The sequence below is a fragment of the Vidua macroura genome, chromosome 3, assembly GCF_024509145.1.
Source record: "Vidua macroura isolate BioBank_ID:100142 chromosome 3, ASM2450914v1, whole genome shotgun sequence".
In the NCBI taxonomy this organism is placed as follows: Eukaryota; Metazoa; Chordata; class Aves; order Passeriformes; family Viduidae; genus Vidua; species Vidua macroura.
This window is the reverse complement of record NC_071573.1, coordinates 97,254,969-97,272,015: the sequence shown is the minus strand read 5'-3', so window position 1 is coordinate 97,272,015 and position 17,047 is coordinate 97,254,969. Positions and strand designations below refer to the sequence as shown.

The window sequence follows — 17,047 nt, the reverse complement described above, 5'->3', positions numbered from 1 at the left end:
CTGCCCAGTTCTTCCCAATGCTTCAAGTATGACACCTCAAAAAGTGAACCACAAGACAGAGCACAGCTGCCATGAGCAGATGCCTGTTTATTGGGACAACTCTGCTTAGGTCCAGACCTCAAGCTAGCAGAGGTTAGTTTTAAACAGACCCTTGGAGGGGATTTAACTGTTCTGGCTTAGGTGGTCAGTCTGAGAAAATCATCCTGAGCACTCTGTGTAACCAAGTCAGAGAAAAGCACTTTGGCAGCAGGATTCATTTCATCCCAATACAGAACAGAACTGGTAATTGACTCTGGAGGCACCTATTCATTGCTGAGTATCACTAGTTCAGCCTTGCAGGTATGTGAAGTTAGGTGAGAGGTGTCCCATCGCTGCTAATTAGCTAAGTCAGTCTACAGGAGGGTTAACAGCAGCCTGGCTTCCTGCTGCAGTCACACATTAGCCTCCCCTTCTCTGTACTGTCACCAACAGCCAGCTGATCCCAGCTAGCACAGGCTGCTATTCCAGCAGTAGGATGTTCCTCTGCTTGTAATGTTGTTTTTCAGTTGATTTAGTTCCTTGGTTCCTGGCAAGGATAAAATGGCCATAATTCCTGTGAAAAATGATGCCAGCCAAGGAAAGGAATGCCCTTGGCAGCAGCTGAGATGGCCTTCAGTGTGTTACAAAACTGTGCCACTGCATGCCAGCAGCATACAGAAAGCAGGAAGATACATAAGTGAAAGAATTCAAGGGACTAAATTACCAGAAAAACAAACAAATAAACAAACAACAAACCCACAAAACCAACCCAAAACAACAAACAGAAAGAAACAAACACACACACACACACACGCAAACAACAACAAAACAAACAAAAAACCTACAAGTAAACCCACCAAAAAAACCCACCAAAAACCAAAAAAATAACCCAGCACATAATGACAGTGGGAACATTTTAAAAGAAGGAAAGATATGGCAAAATACTAGGCTGCAATGGAAAATAATAACCAGCAAAAGATACAGAACATAGGAAACTCAACAACATCAGGCATTTTGTAATAGCATGCAAGCCACCAAGAGTGATGGAAAGGATCCAAGAGTGTTATCCTCAAATGACAAGGACATATTTCTTGCAGTGATATCCTCAATATAACAAAACACTGTGGTATATAAGCATTCATGATCAAAATCTTGCATTTGAACTGGGGCAGTGTCAATGCTATTTCAACAGAAGGTTATTTTTCCTTTCAGGCTGAGAGACCAACTAACACTCTACATGTGATCCTATATGTGACTACATCAGTGGACAAGGGAAGGGCTACAGATGTCATTTATCTTGTCTTCTGTAAAGCCTTTGACGTGGTGCCCCACAACATCTTCTCTCTAAATTGGAGAGATATGGATTTGATGGGTGGAGTGTTAGATGGACAAGAAAGTGGTTGAACAATCACATCTTGAGGGTGGTGGTCAACAGCTCAGTGTCCTGATGGACATCAGTGATGTCATGTCCCTCAGGGGTCTGTATGGGAACCAATGTAATGAATATCATAATTAGTAACATGGATGAAGGGATTGAGTATACCCTCAGCAAATTTGCAGATGACACCAAGCTGTGGTGCAGTGACACTCCTGAATGACAGGATGCCACTCAAAGGGACCTGGACCAGCTGGAGAAGTGGCCCATGGGAATCTCATGCAGTTTAACAAGATCAGCCCCCAGTATCAGCACAGGCTGAGGTGAACAGGTCCAGAGCAGCCCTGCTGAGAAGGACTTGGGGGTGCTGGTGGGTGAAGGCTGGACATGACCCAGCCATGTGCCCTCGCAGCCTGGAGACCCAAACGTGCCCTGGGCTGCATCAGAGGCAGCGTGGGGAGGGGATTCTGCCCCTCTGCTCTGCTGAGAGCCCGCCTGCAGTGCTGCACCCAGCCCTGGGGTCCCCAGCACAGGAAGGACATGGACCTGCTGGAACGAGTCCAGAGGAGGCCACAAAGATGATCAGAGGGATGGAGCACCTTTCCTACAAGGAAAGGCTGAGATATTTGAGATTCCCAGAGTCACCTAATTGCAGCCTTCCAGTACCTAAAGGGAGTCTAAAAGAAAGATGTGGAAAGACTTTTTACAAGAGCATATAGTAACAGGACTACAGTGAATGGGTTCAGTTTGAAAGTAGCTTTAGATAAGATACTGGGAAGATATTCTTTACTGTGAGAGTGGTGAGGCACTGGAACAAGGCTGCCCAGGGAAGCTGTGGATGCCCCATCCCTGGAAGTGTTCAAGGCCAGATTGGATGAGGCTTTGAGCAATCTGGTCTAGTGGAAGATGTCTCTGTCTGTGGCAGGGGGGTTGGAACCAGATTATTTTAAAGGTCCCTTCCAATCCAGGCCATTCTATGATTCTATAATGTCTTCACTGGACAAGTGACAGGTGATCTTGATTGATATCAATGGTACTACCCAATGTCCTTTTATTCTTAGAGCTCTGACACCCCTTTCCAAATACAGATAAGGTAAAGAAGGCAAAAGAAAGGGGAACTTATCAAAAAAGGTGCTCACATTCATAGAAAATATATGGTTGGCTGGTACAGAAATTGTTGTAGAAGCAAAATGCTGTGGGAAAATAAACAGGTTTCTATGCGTCTGATGTGACTTAGTTGAAGCACACACAAAGGCACTCAATTCTAGACATTAACAAAGTTCTCAGAAGTCAAAGTATTCTTACACTAGTATGCTACATCAGACTTTCACTAATCAGTCTATATCATTGGCAATAGTCATAATCCAATGTAAAAGCTATTGCCTAAAGGAACCCAGCAGAAATATCTTTCAGTGACAAAACCTCCCAGAGCAGCTCTTACACATGCCACAACACATGCACTCAAAATACTTTACCATGTACAATGCACTGGTTGACAAATGTTTTTAAAATTTGAGAAGGAGTACAAGGGATTGCTTGCAGTTTGAGATGCTTTTGACAATCTCATCTCATTTTGTAAATCTGAAAAATTAATTCAGAAGTAAACAGAATGTGAAGAACACAATTTGCAAGCAAGGGTGTTTATCTGAATTCATATAAAGAGGGTGTTACTTCCCTTAACTGTGTACCATGATGTTTCTGCTACCAAAAGATTCTTGAGGATGACAACCCCCTTTGAAATTTTTTTATTGAAGTCTTTCCATCTAACCAACTGCCCTGAGAGATTTCTGTATTTTAATAATGTACATTTCTAGGGAATAATATAACAAGCTATGTTAAGTAAGTGATAACTACTGGCATTTCCACTGCTTTGGTACTCAGCAAATTCTCTCACAATAGCAGCAGATGTACCTTTCACACAGGTAGAACATGACCGGAGGGCAGCTGTGCACCAATTAAGAAGCTGCAGAACAGCTAAGCAGTGATCACTTGAACCTCCACGTTTGCTCAGAATTTATAGGGTATTTATAGGAGCAAAAACTAATGCTACTGTTCTGATTGTGCAGTTACCAGTAAAATAAAAGGCTTCCGTGGTGTTAAAGAGTACACTGACCTGAAATCCCAACATCCACCAGGTGACTTAAGAAAAGGAACAATTAAAACAAAACCAAGACTTGCCACAGTTACTCAGTGCTGTCAAAAAGATACAGAGGCATCAGTTCTATATGTTACAGGAAGTCCATGTACTCAGTCACTGCAGTTGCAACGTTTAATGTCATCTTCCCTAAAATCAAGGAACAGTGTGAATGCAATCACTTGTACATTAAGGGTAACTAGGCAAATGCATGTTTAAATATGGAGTTGCTTAGGAGACAGTCTGTCAGACCTGGTGGGTTGGCCATGGCTGAAGGCCAGTTGCCCACCAAGCTCCTCTATAGGTTTTGTACTACAGTCATAAAAGTAGAGAACGACAATAGAGAGTTTTTGACATGACACAATTACATAAAAGGCAATTCTGACATATCATATATCATATATCATATATCATATATCATATATCATATATCATATATCATATATCATGGCCTGGGTTGGAAGGGCGCTTAAAGATGATCTGGTTCCAACCTCTTTGCCATGGACAGGGACCCTCCACTAGGCCAGGTTGCTCAGAGCTCCAACCTGGCCTTGAACACTTCCAGGGATGGGGTATCTACAACTTCTCTGGGCAGCCAGTTCCACTGCCTCACAGTAAAGAATATTTTTCTACTATCTACTTTAAGTTTGAAGCCCTTTCCCCCTGTCCTGTCACTACAGGCCTTTGTAAGAAGTTCCTTTCCATCTTTCTTGTAAGTTCCCTTCACGTACTGGAAGGCTGCAATTAGGTCATCCCAAAACCCTCTCTTCTGGCTGAACAAACCCAATTCACAAAGATACTAAACAGCAAAGGAAGATAACCTCCAATAAAGAGTTTTTTCAGCTGCAGCTCATAGCATGGCTATTGCTACATCATCTCGCTTCATCTCTACATTAGCTTTAAACTGCAAGGTCATTGCACAGTTAGAGAGAAACACTGCAAGTGCATCTGTAGGTGCTGCTGGCAGATCCAGCACTCTGGAGTCTCTTCAGCATGCACCTTCAGTCCTTCTCTTGCTCTTCCTCATGTTCTCAGTATCTGTTTCCTTAACATTTCTTGAACATAACTCCACTCCAGTGAGCCATCAGAGACCTGTTTTCTTATTAACACCATTCTGACAAAGCTCATTGATACACATTTTTCTTTTCCTATTTAATAAGGCTTTTTTTTTTTTTTTTCTGTTTCCCGTGCTAGGCCTTCATTAGATTCTTGCCTGGTGTTTTTAATTCATTGGCTATTATTACTGTCCCATCTAACAGTGCTGGTTCTTTCATATCAAATTTTTTAAAGCTCTTTATTTTAATTCCCAAAAATTAGATCTCTTACAAAACTTTCTCTGATGACAATAAAAAGTTCTATAAATAAGTAAAATTAAAATTATACAATCACTTTTATAATTTTGTCCTTCCAAAGAGCAGACTGACCCTGGCATTCAACATATCATCCATGGTCTCTTGGAGACCCATAGACCATTTCTAAAGAGTCCATTGAAGATGAATAAATGCATACCTACTGGCAGCAAGTTTCAGTACTTGCTAAAATCATCAGCACCATCACAGGAGATTTTGGGGTGGTCCATAACTAAGCCTGAAAATCACTCAAATTAAACAGAAAATCTTAGAGTACTGTCTGAAGGTTGTTGTTATTATTTATGCTTATTCTGCAACTAGCAAACAGGACAAAAAGAAAGTAATCACAGAGAGAGCCATACCTAAGACCAAAGACAGGCACCAAGAACTTAAGCACATCTATGGATACAGCTTCATTCTTCAAAGCCCCTATTCAAAAAACAGCCAAAGCTGAAGCAGTTTTTCTTTCCACTCTACATCCTTTTCCCCCATTTTTCACCCCTAAACCTCCAAGTGAAGGCTGCTTAAGTTCAACACTGGCAACACTACCTCTGAATCTCTCTCTGTGGCCTCATCCCAGATTCAAACAAAGCATCCAAAACCATCTCCTAACAATCCAGCCACCTTAAGAGGTAGGAGGTTCCTGCAGTTTTACTGGAAAACTTGGGTGTCTAAGCTTTTCTTATTGCACAGACCAAAGATGGTCATCTCGCCTGAGGAGAATAACAAGACACTCTTCTCCCACCTAGCACATTTCCATCAAGGAAACACATCCAAAATCATTCAGTCTCCTCCAAGCACACCAAATTACTATTTTGGTTAGTTACAAGGGCACCTTTCCAGCAGAAGGGAGGTGGAGGTTTGGAGCAGTGCAATGAGCTGCATTTAAACCTCCTACTTCCCAGGTAAAGTGGCCCCAGACAGCAGGTTATGTGACAGCTGGGTAGCAGCAGTCTAGTTCTCAAAGAGAACTGTAGAAAACACTTTTGTCAGAGCCATTTTTCAAAATCTCCATGCGTAAAGAACAGCTCAGCACACAAATTCAAGGTAAGCTTCCACCTTCCAGAACCCTAGTTCCTGCAGTATTTGGCACTAAAGATGGTGAATTGATCCACTTCCACATCCAGCAGAGAGAATTGTGGAACACCTCTCAGAAGCAATTTTCAGATGGCTGCTGTGGCCATCACACACTTGTCTGACTGTGGTGAGTCACTGTCTTCAGCCCTTAGCTCTGCTGCACTCACTCCATATTGCATGTAGGCATAGCCAGTTGTTGGTTTGGAGTCTGGTATCCAGCTTGCAGCACTGTGAAACTATTTATTCATGTCTATGTTTCATTCACGTGCTGTTGGACTAGATCTTCAAAAGTCCCTTCCAACCCAAACCATTTTATGATTCAGTGCAGAAGAAAACTAACGTAAACCCTATAACTCCTCACCATTTGTCATACTGCTCTGTCCTGGCCTCCAGGACACCCTATGGACCTCCTAAACAATCTTCTGATAAAGTTTTGAGGGGGCAGCATCCAAATAGTCCCAGAAGCTAAGGATCCTTGGATTCTATGGAAAAATTAAGAGACTGGTGCACTGATGAAGTGCTCAAGCAGACCAACTTTTGTTATTTTCTTGACTACTATCTTTTACAACTATAGGCAAATGACCCAGGACTACATTTTTATGAAGAGCCACTTAGATGGGCGAGATGACATCTTGCTGGATTTTCAAAACCACCTTTTTCTAAAGGGTCAGGCTTCTAGTAGGTTGTTTTCCTCTTGACTTAAGACTTCTCAAAAAATCTTAACTTCCAGCCATACTCCTTTGCATTTTTCAGTTCCAAATATAAAATGGAACACTTTCAGCACAAAAGTTGGCAGAAGTATTAACAAAGCCTTAGAAATGTTATTAATTATTCTCTCCCTTGTACAGGTGCTTGCATGGCCAAAAACAACAAAAGGTTTTAAACCTTCTGCTGACACTCTCTTGAAGGGTCCTACTCTCATGGCTGAAAACCAGGATGGCCTATGGCTTGTGCAAACCAGAAGGAAACACTCAAATTTTAAGAAGCTGCCAACTAGTTATCAACCAGCTGATGCCTTATGAGCCCAGTCTGTGCCTCTTTCATGAGACTAACTTTTCCAAGATACACCCTTTCATCAAGGGAAATTAAAACAGCAAGACCCTGACCACACAGACTTACGGGAAGTGTGGTTCAGCTGCAAAGTTCAGCCAGTAGTGAAATGCAGTGCAAAGCACAAACTACACTTCCCAAGAGACGCCATGAGAATATTTTTGGCTAAACTCTCCTGGTTTTCAGCCAAAATAATTTGACAAAAGAACTGAACTATCCCAGAAAACTGACACTTTTCTTTAAAAAGCTACTCTGCCAAAAGTCTTCCTACTTCAAAAGGATTCTGGTTCAAGAATTTTTGGACAGCCCTAGAGATGACTAAAAAGAGCTTTAGAACCAGTGTAAAATCACTCAAAATAATCAGAAAAAAATAGCCTTGAACATAGCATACATTTAGAAATTGCACAGATTTCTGCTGCTTCCACAGAGCAATTCTCTGTTGACTGTAAGACTATGCCATGTTTAAAATGCTATTTTGACTATGAATTTAACTTCCACATTATCTTTCATGTATTAACTAAAACAATAATTTCATTTTAACAGATACATCTAAGAATTTTATGAAAGAGAGTTCAAGTATTTTTAAAATGAATACTCAACTTGGAAGCCTTCTTGTCTACAACCCTGACACACCTTATTTATACTGCATCAGTAATATACTAAAATTTTAGGGATAGTATTATTGTGTCACTTTTAAATTGGGGTTTGTTTTATACTTTCTGATTACTACAATGCCTTAAATGTTCATGACCATGTAAACAATCACATAGATATGAAATACAAAGATCTCAGATACAGAGAGGAAAACATAGGGCAGCAGTTTTTACATTTGCAACATTTTAAAAATATTTCAATACCCAAGAATCAAAGTGTATTGGTTTTACACCAATGCAGAAAGTCAGAGTATTTCCAGTCCAGTTGCTCCGTTTCACTGTATGACAAGTAAAGTTAGGTATTCTCCACAGTGATTTGATTTTGCTAGAAAGCAATTCCCCTCCAAAATTTACAAATATGTATGCACAGAGTTCAGAATGGAAACTTGCAAGTCCATTATGAATCCTAGTTTTCATAGCTCATGACTGAAAAGCAGGCATGTGCCCTGCTGCTTACTAAAACATGACTTACTCTCACTCATTCCTGCTCACTTGGACCAAGATTTTGTATCATTATACACCCTTATATCTCACCAAGCATTTCTGCATGGTACTACTCCCTACACGATTTGGTTTTCACCAAGATTACTCTTAATAATCCAGTGATGTAATTCCAGCCCTTACTGGACCTTCACTTCTGCAATGTTAGTCTTCATTCTCTGCTTTGCAGTGTATTAAAAGATCACTTTTCAAAGTGGACAACAGACAACTGCTTGTGTCTGTTACTAGAAATTGCAACTTAAGAATGAAGTAAAATAAGTTTCAATTGTAGGAAAAGTTAAAAATCATGCACTGTTTTGTCCTTTCCTGCTAAAAGGAAAGCGAGCTCCTCCAATGGCATTTGTACATTTTAAATACACCCCCCGCCCCCCAACTAAACTGGCATTCAGTGATCTAACCCACATGGGTGCTTCTCAATAGAAAGGTCCAATGTTATCCAATAAATTCAAGAGAGCTCTTTTTTCCCTTCCCCTTCTATTTGGGGGACTTTTCTTCTACATATTTTTACAGAGTGAAAGCATAAAAGTCTCTTACCTTATGGCTGCTGAGAGAATGGGAACTGCACAACGCTCTGTGCCTGCAGGGACACTGCACAGATGAACCTCATTGCTGCTGTTTACAGAAGTTTGACAGTTTTTAATTTGAAAAGAGGTTGTCTTTTTCTTTTTGACAGTTCAACAAATCAGACAAAACAGTTGCAAGTGTTATCTGTAAACAGCTTCCTGTTTGAAATAGATCAGCTGTCCTGCAGGACAATAATTAGGGAAGAAGTGTGGGAAAACTGAAGAGGTCCATGATGTAAGCTTTTTATTTTGGGAATGTACTTTTTTGGGAATGCACACTTACTTTCCCCTCCTCCTCTCTAGCAGAGAACCCCTTTTTAACCATTTACATCTATTCAGCTCTAAGCCATGCATGCACATTGCCCCAGCACAACACTTCTCTTGCTTTGCTTCAGCAGATATGAAAACACATGAAACACAGCACTGAATGTGACCATCTTGTGTGGATAATTAACACACTCCCTTTGCTGAAATTCTCTCTATTCTTGCAATTCGCTGCAGCATTCTTGACTTGAGTAAAACAGGCAACTGCTTCAGAGCCATGTCTCAACACCCCACAACAATGTAAATGCTAAATTACCCACATGGCAGGCATCTTCATGATATTTTGTGGGGTTTTTTTAAACATCTTTTGATACAAATTTAGCACTGTTTCACTATAGCTTCTAAATAGTTGTACAACTCTGTTGTTTACCTTAAACAGCCAGACTAGTTTGAGGCCTGGATAAACCACAGTACTCCATATACATTCAAGCTGCAAAAACTGGGGCCAGCTGATTCTGGGAAGTGGAATTTTGAGAACACCCCCCTCAGTCACAGCAGTTTATACTTCAACAGATATAAATGGCTTCACTCTCAATTTCCAGGGCAAACGGAGAGTACCGCTTGTGACTATATCAATTAATACCCTCTGATGAAAAGCTGCTGTATTGGTAAGACTGTAGCTCTAATAGCTACATGTGAATCGTCTGTCTCATCCATCTCATGCCACTGTTCCCTCCTCCCAGTTCTTCCAGGTAATGTTTGAGGCATCATGCTCTTAAGCAAGCACCCAGTGGGCTGGGAGCCTGGGTAACCCCCAATATGTGACCTCTTATTTGAAAACCAGGACAGGAGCTAAGGGCAGTAACAGGAGGTTCCTTTCCATTTTCCACAGTCCCAAGATCAAGAAAGTATCAGAACACAGAAGAGGGGCTAGAGAAAGCTGCAATAGAATCACCTGTGTGTTCACTTCTCTATCACTTTTCCGATCTCTTTTGAGGTGTAGGTCCACTCCACTGAGAATTTTGTGCTGTGGTGGGGCTTGCAGTACAAGCTGATGGCACGGTATTGATGTACTCTCTTCCTGCTTTGCTCTTGACATTACATAACCTCTCTCCCAGCAAACTTCTCCCTAAGCCCATGCAGCCTTCTTGCCCATGACAGCTCCTGTTTTGTTAGTCCACAGCACACACTGACCAGCTTTAATGGCAAAGACAAAAACAGGTACAAAAAGAGGCAGTGATCCTCAAACTCAGGACACCCTGTGGACTACCTACATACAGGTTTCCATGTTGGACTGGAACCTGGCTATCCTCCTCGGCTGCTATGGACTCCTGTATTTAACACACACCAAATGGTCATGAAAAGTTAAGAGCCAATGATCTGTTCCTCAGTAGATTACCTCAGTAAAGAAAGGTAGAAAATTAACAAAATGGTAGAACATTAACATGACTGTCTAAGGACCATGCAACTTTAATTGTAAAATCCATTTTTAATGCATACAGGCTCCTTCAGAAGGCAATTAGCAGGACTGGGCCCTCACAGCACTTTGTTGGCAGAAACTTGCCAAGACAAACATTTTATGTAAAGAATGCAGCAAAGTGACTGTAGTCCAAGCCTTTGAAGATCATATTACCATGGTGAAGACAACTCCATTTACATACATATCTACTCTCCCTGTAAACACAGGAAAATAACTTTGAGGCCAGAAACAGAATTCAATAGAGAAATAGAACCATTCAGGGAAAGTTGGTAGAAAAGGTAGGACTCAACACTGGGGAAGCAGAAAAGAAAACAAACATAAATGACCAGAGTTCAAAAGGAAAGGGCAAACACTATAAATGCAGTGAAAGTGCTTTCTCTAGAAAAAGGAGAATAAACAAGCACATGGTTTTCTTTCACATGAGAGAGAAAGGCATAGTTCCCATACAGAAGGGCATAAGTAACCTTTTCCCACCCCAAAAACCAACTGGAAACTGCGTAGCCATATTGGTGCATCATCTAAATCAGACGAGGACTATGTGCAAACTGGGGTACGGATGCATGGACCATGTGGGAGCAGCTTAGGTCATCACCAGGTCACAATAGCCTCTGGTTATTAAGTTCTTTATTATGTTAACATGCCTGTCTGGGACACTGTAGCACTTCAAGAGCTGATTCCCAAGTCTTTCAGCCACCCTTACTAGATAGAGAGGGACAGCCTTCAGAGGCCACAGTACAGAGGAACAAGGAGCTCCTGGAGAAACTGAAGCACAGAAAGGAAGCCTGAAGAGAGTGGAAGCAAGAATGGGTAGCCTGGGAGGGATAGAGATTGAGCAATGAGGGATCACGTTAGGAAAGCTAATGTGTCCTGAGAGAATTAAATCTGGCCAGGGATATCAAAGGCAACAAGAAAAGCTTCTTTAGGTACATTGGTGATAAAATGAAGACTAAGGAAAATGTGAGTCCTCTCTGCAAGGAAACAGGAGACTCTTTTGACAGGCTCAAGAGTTAGGCCTGTGCAAATCTCATGAAGTTCAACAACACCAAGTGCACCTGGGCTGGGACAGGCAATCCCAAGCATAAACACAGACTGGGCAGAGAATGGATCAAGAACAGCCCTGAGAAGCACTTGCGGGCTGATGAGCCAGCCATGTGCCCTTGCAGCCCAGAAATCCAACCACATCCTGACCTCTATCGAAAGAAACATTGCCAGCAGGTTGAGGGAAGTAATTCTGCCCCTCTACTCCTCTCTCATGACAGACTACATGCTGTGCTGCATCCAGCTCTGAGACCCCCAACATAAAAATGTGGACCTGTTGGAATGAGCCCAGAGGAGCGCTAATGAGCATGATCAGAGCTGGGCTAGAGAACCTTTCTAATGAACATGGGCAAAAAGGGTCAGGCTTCTTCAGCCTAGAAAAGGCTCTGGAGAGACCTTAGAGCACCTTCCATTACCTGAAGGGGGTTAGGGCTAAAAGAAAGCTGGAGAGGGACTTTTTACAAGGACATGTAGTGATAGGGCCAGGCAGAAAGGCTTCAAACTCAAAGAGGGTGGGTTTATATTAGACACTATGAATTCTTTACTGTGAGACTGGTGAGACACTGGAACAGGTTTCCCAGAGAAGTTGTGGATGCCCATCCCTGGAGTGCTCAAGGCCGGGCTGCATAGGGCTTTAAACAACCTTATCTAGAGGAAGGTGTCCCTGCCCACAGCAGGGAGGGCTAGAGTAGAGTATCCTTAAGGTCCCCTGAAACCCAAACTATTCTATGTTTCTATACAGCAAGACATCAGTTAGGCCAGCTACTTCAGCTTCACACACTACACAACTTTTCTTCACATTGACACAACTACAAGTAGAATTCTTGGATTCAAACCAAACCAAAACTATGCAGATAAAATCCAACTGGTTGTAAAAGGACAATAAAAAGTTTTTTAGAAAACAATAAAACTATGCTAATACATTTTAGGAGCATCCAGGAAAATTATTCTACACTTTGCATAGTCAGTTGGCATTATCTTTGTATCTGTAAGAGGATTAAACACAATACCTATTTAAAAACACAATGGTTATTAAAAAATCTTAAGAGAAGATGACAAGGCTCTGATTTTCCCTTTGGTTTAGCAAAGCATCCAATGGTATCAGCATTTTCCAATCAGATTTTTACAAAGGATGACAATTTCCAATACCCAAACTCTTTAAAAAAATAAGTATCTGAGCTCAGTTGCAGGAGCTTAGTTTATTGCAGGCCATCACAAATGCTGTTCTAGTTAATGAAAGTAAGAGCTGCCTCACTAACCAGCCCTTATTAGGCCTTCCAGGGCACCCCCAAGAAACTCCTAAAAGTAGCAAGGAGATGCAGCAGATCAGGACTCCTCCATGGTACAGACATGCACACAAGCATGCCAAGTGCAACCCCTCCTCTGCTCCCAGGGCAGCACAATGATGTGTCCTATTCCCTTTGCTTCACATAACAGTATCTGTTTACCCAAGAAAATAGGAAACAACTTTATTAAGTGTTAAGACAGTCCTGGTAAAACTCAGCCTGTGGATCTGTCCTTGTGAAGATATCCATCTGTCATATGAACATCTTAGCACTACCCCAGCACCTCTGCCCTCTGTGGGCACAGAGAGCAGAAGCTCTCCTTTCCGCCTCTTCTGTGCAGTACATGAAATGTACAGTGGGAAAGATCAGTGAGGCCACACCAATACAGTATTAACTTTATTTGCAACTGTGTAAAACCTGGCCTTCTACTTCATTAGTGATGTTGAACTATTTTTTTTTTTTTTTTGTATAAAAATTGATAAAGCAGCATTCACTGCAGCAATTGTGCTTTTTCTGTTAGTCATCTCTAAGACTAGAATAGTCATCTTTAAGGCTAGAATAATCTCCTCAGTGCTTGGATTTAATTCTACTTTTGCTGCTCATAACTGAGCCACACATATTAACTCGATACACAATAATTAGAAATGTTAGCTATTAATCATTTAATAATAATTAGAAATGTTAGCTATTAATCATTTAGCAATAGCAAGTAGCTAAATGCACCAACTGCATGACACTAAGCTTAAGAATGATTTTCCTGAAAACAAGAGTAACTGGAAGGTAGAAGAGGGGATACATGAACTCACAGACTTAACAAATCCAGCAAACTTTCTCCTCTTGATGGCAATGCATAAATAAGGTCCTTTACTTGTACCTCTGTAGGGAACAGAGCACTAGTACATAGATGTTCATGTCAGCAGGGTTTTCACACTAGCACCCTCAGGGCAGGCAGCAAGGGGCAGGGCAAAGGCACTTTGTTAAACAGCAGTGTATTATTCACACTGATCAGTGCTGCAGTCAGCCCCTACTGGAGACAGAGAAACTCACATTCCCTCAGCCTCACCACCAGCCTTCATTTTATGAGGCTTCATAACTTTCTGTAATAGACATCTTTTTTTTTCTGTCATTCTGATAAACGTCCAGTGGCCTAGATAGCACATCCCACAACCTGGAAAAGGTGTAGCTTTTCAGCATTGCTCTAACCTTCAGATGTAATTGAGAATCAAACTCGGGCCAACCACTTGGAAAATTCAGGAAAAACAAAGTAGGAAATTGTTTATTTCAGTCCACAATGCAGGAGTGATAGGATTTCCTTTGAACGCTGCTTGGCACGTGATCATACACTGAAACTCACTGGTTGCTCCCACTTACACTCAAGAGGGGGGCTACTCAGACATGATGTTATCATACATCAAGTTGCCCTATTAATACAAGATAGGTCCAGCACTTACCACCCAAAACTTCAAGCAAGTTCTGTTACATTACAACTGTGACACATCTATACACCTTTTCAAAGAAAAATCACCAGGGATCAGTCCTCCTCATAGGCAAAAGTATTTGAAGACATTGTGAAAGGATTCATGTGAAATAATTGAAGCTTTAAGATCAGGTGAAAGTCTCATGAGCACTTAACAGATGTAAAGCCCTTGCCTGTCATTTGGAGCTACTACAGGAAAGAACTTCAGTATATGGCTGTCTTTGCACATTGGTACTACCCACATATTACTGCTGCAGAGTCTTGGACAGAATGCCCCACCACTTTTTCACCCAGAGCAGCTGATAAAACTCATGATCAATCACATGTTCAGAGTTCAACTGTGCCAGCATATGAAAGGTATAGGAAAAGCCTAGCAACATCTCATAGAGTTTGCTTAGGTTAAGGTAACATTTGACACCAGCATTCCAGCAGCCTCATTAGCACTTGACCAGATGGCATCAAACTGACTTTCCAGATTGCAGGCATGCACTTAGTATGCTTGTCAAGGGACAGAGGGAGTTGTCTGACTGTATCACTGACACAAACACACAAGGGAGCCTGTAAATAAAGGTAAACTAAGACTAAAGTCTTTTGCAAACACACAGCCTTATATTTTATGCCACAAAAATTCACCTCTCCTTGTAGCTTAATTGATGCAAAAGCCATAGCGCTTCGACAGCATTATCCTTCCCCTCAAAGAATTTGCTTATGGGGCCATCGTGAGCCTTTGCATATCATATAGTTCAAGAGGGCTTGCAACAAGAGCCAAGAAAAATCTATAGCCAGCTGGCAATGCCTGGGAACGTTTGCAATCTTTCTGTTCAGTTTACTGGATTTCTCCTCCCCCACTCACCCCCTCCCAGTGCCTCAAAAGAAACTCGACTGACATTTTTATTACTATGAAGAGATGAAACCTGAGTTACATTTCCCTATAAAGCAGGAAATGCTGTCTAGCAAAGCCTGCTGAGGATCCCCTCTCCTTGCAGAGGTTACACAGCCCCAGCAGACTCACCCGCCTCTAACTAAAGGTAGTTAACATCTGGTAAGTCTCCAAATACTCCCCAAGCTGCTTCTTCAGCCCACACCAGCCAAGGTCTGCTTGAACGGGCTGCCATCTGTGACTGTTATAGAGGAAAACTTAGTGTGTGACTCAAGACTATATTTTTGGAGGACTAGATGAGGTGGCATTTCCAATCTGAATAATATCCATTTTTGCAATGAAAACTTGAATTCAAAAGTTATGGGTCCTCTGCTGTAAGATCTTTTACAATTATTCTCCACACAAGCAGATAGGATTTGGGGTTCTTATATACCTGCCAACTCCTCTCATCTAATTCTAAGGGAAACTGATGCATTCACTTCTGCTGAATCATTCAAGATGAACAGTAAGTAGTCAAGGAATAAATAAGGAATTAAGTTATACTCCAGAGACAGAAGTTTGAAAAGGAGATAGGAAAAGCCCTTAAGGTAAACAAACTTCTTCAAAGATACAGCCTGCTTTTTGTGCAAATACTCAAGCCTTGTCAGCAAGTAATAGGAAATTAACTACTAATTGCAACAGGGCACATTTTCCTTCTCTTCACATTCTCAGCACCAACAGATACAGCACAGGGCTATCCGTCCTCCCCTACTAAGTCATGTCATAAATTTTAAAGTCTTCATTTTTTTCAATGCAAAAGCAATGCAGAACTTGTTTTAACCTTTTAGCTCTCCATAGCTGAAGAAGAGGTGCCAAATGGGAAGCAACCAAAACTACTGTAAATGCAAAAGGGAAGTAAAGGTACAAAGACCTTCAGTGAGTGGTACTTCGCCCTCCACCTACTCTCAGGTAGGAAAATGCAAGTTATTAAGTGCTTCTGTCACACAACTTGTTCCCAACTTAGCTCTCCACTTATCAGAATGACTTCAAAATTAGTTGTCTTCTATGTTAAACACTTACTTCTAATACTATGTTTAGTACAATCAAGTACTACATTCAATAATTAGCTCAGAACTTTACATGACAACACCACCCTGAACTTGTGTAAAGGGCTCTTTCACAGATACTGAAGTCAAAACTGAGACACTATCAGCCTTCGGATGCTGATGCATCTAATTCTTTCCCACCTCTCCCTGTATCACTGAGCATGTACAGAACCATGTTAAAAGATAGTCTAAAAAAATTACTTCTGAAAGCAAGATCAATACCTAAAACACCTGTAGTTTTCGTCCAGTGATATAGTCAAGCACTCAGAAGTTAAAATTCCTTCCCATTTCAGTCTGAAAGGTGAGAAGCTACAGAGCCTGCTTTTAGATAAGAACTGGTAAGGAATGTTGCCATATAGAGCAAGTTAAGTTACCTCAAAAATCAACCTATACCTCCCCCAACCTATTTCCTAAGAATTCAAACCCCATATCCAGATGTCATTTCTACACATTTTGTAAGTCACACACCACCTGCTAGTTGACGTCTTCCAGTGTCAGGAACATGTAAGTCTCCAACTGATATCTTGTGTGCAAAACTCAGAGAAGTTCCACTGCTCTACAGTAATTCTCTGTATTTTCCCCAGTTGAGATTTGGAATATTTAGGTTCTTCAGTATGAATTCTTTTTGCAGACTCTGGACTTTTGTCCAGTTGTGTTGCAACAGTACCAAGAAAAACCTAAGAGGGCTACCATTAAAATGCTGGAGAGTTAATACTTTGATTCACAGGTGTCACTCTCCAGACAGCAGAGAAGTCCCATGAACCAGTTAATTCCCAATTGTGTTTATGGAACTCAAAGTTTAAATGAAATTACTCTG

At 41.3% G+C, this 17,047-nt stretch overlaps 1 protein-coding gene across 2 annotated transcripts in view; it reads right to left on the bottom strand.

The window, feature by feature from the left end:
* COLEC11 (collectin subfamily member 11) overlaps window positions 1-8,859 on the bottom strand; it is a 39,006-nt gene extending 30,147 nt beyond the window's left edge. For both annotated transcript variants that reach the window (XM_053974461.1, XM_053974462.1), the window contains exon 1: window positions 8,692-8,859. The gene's annotated coding sequence lies outside the window, so the exon portion shown is untranslated. The remainder of the gene's footprint in view (window positions 1-8,691) is intronic.
* Between the last annotated feature and the right edge of the window lie 8,188 nt (window positions 8,860-17,047).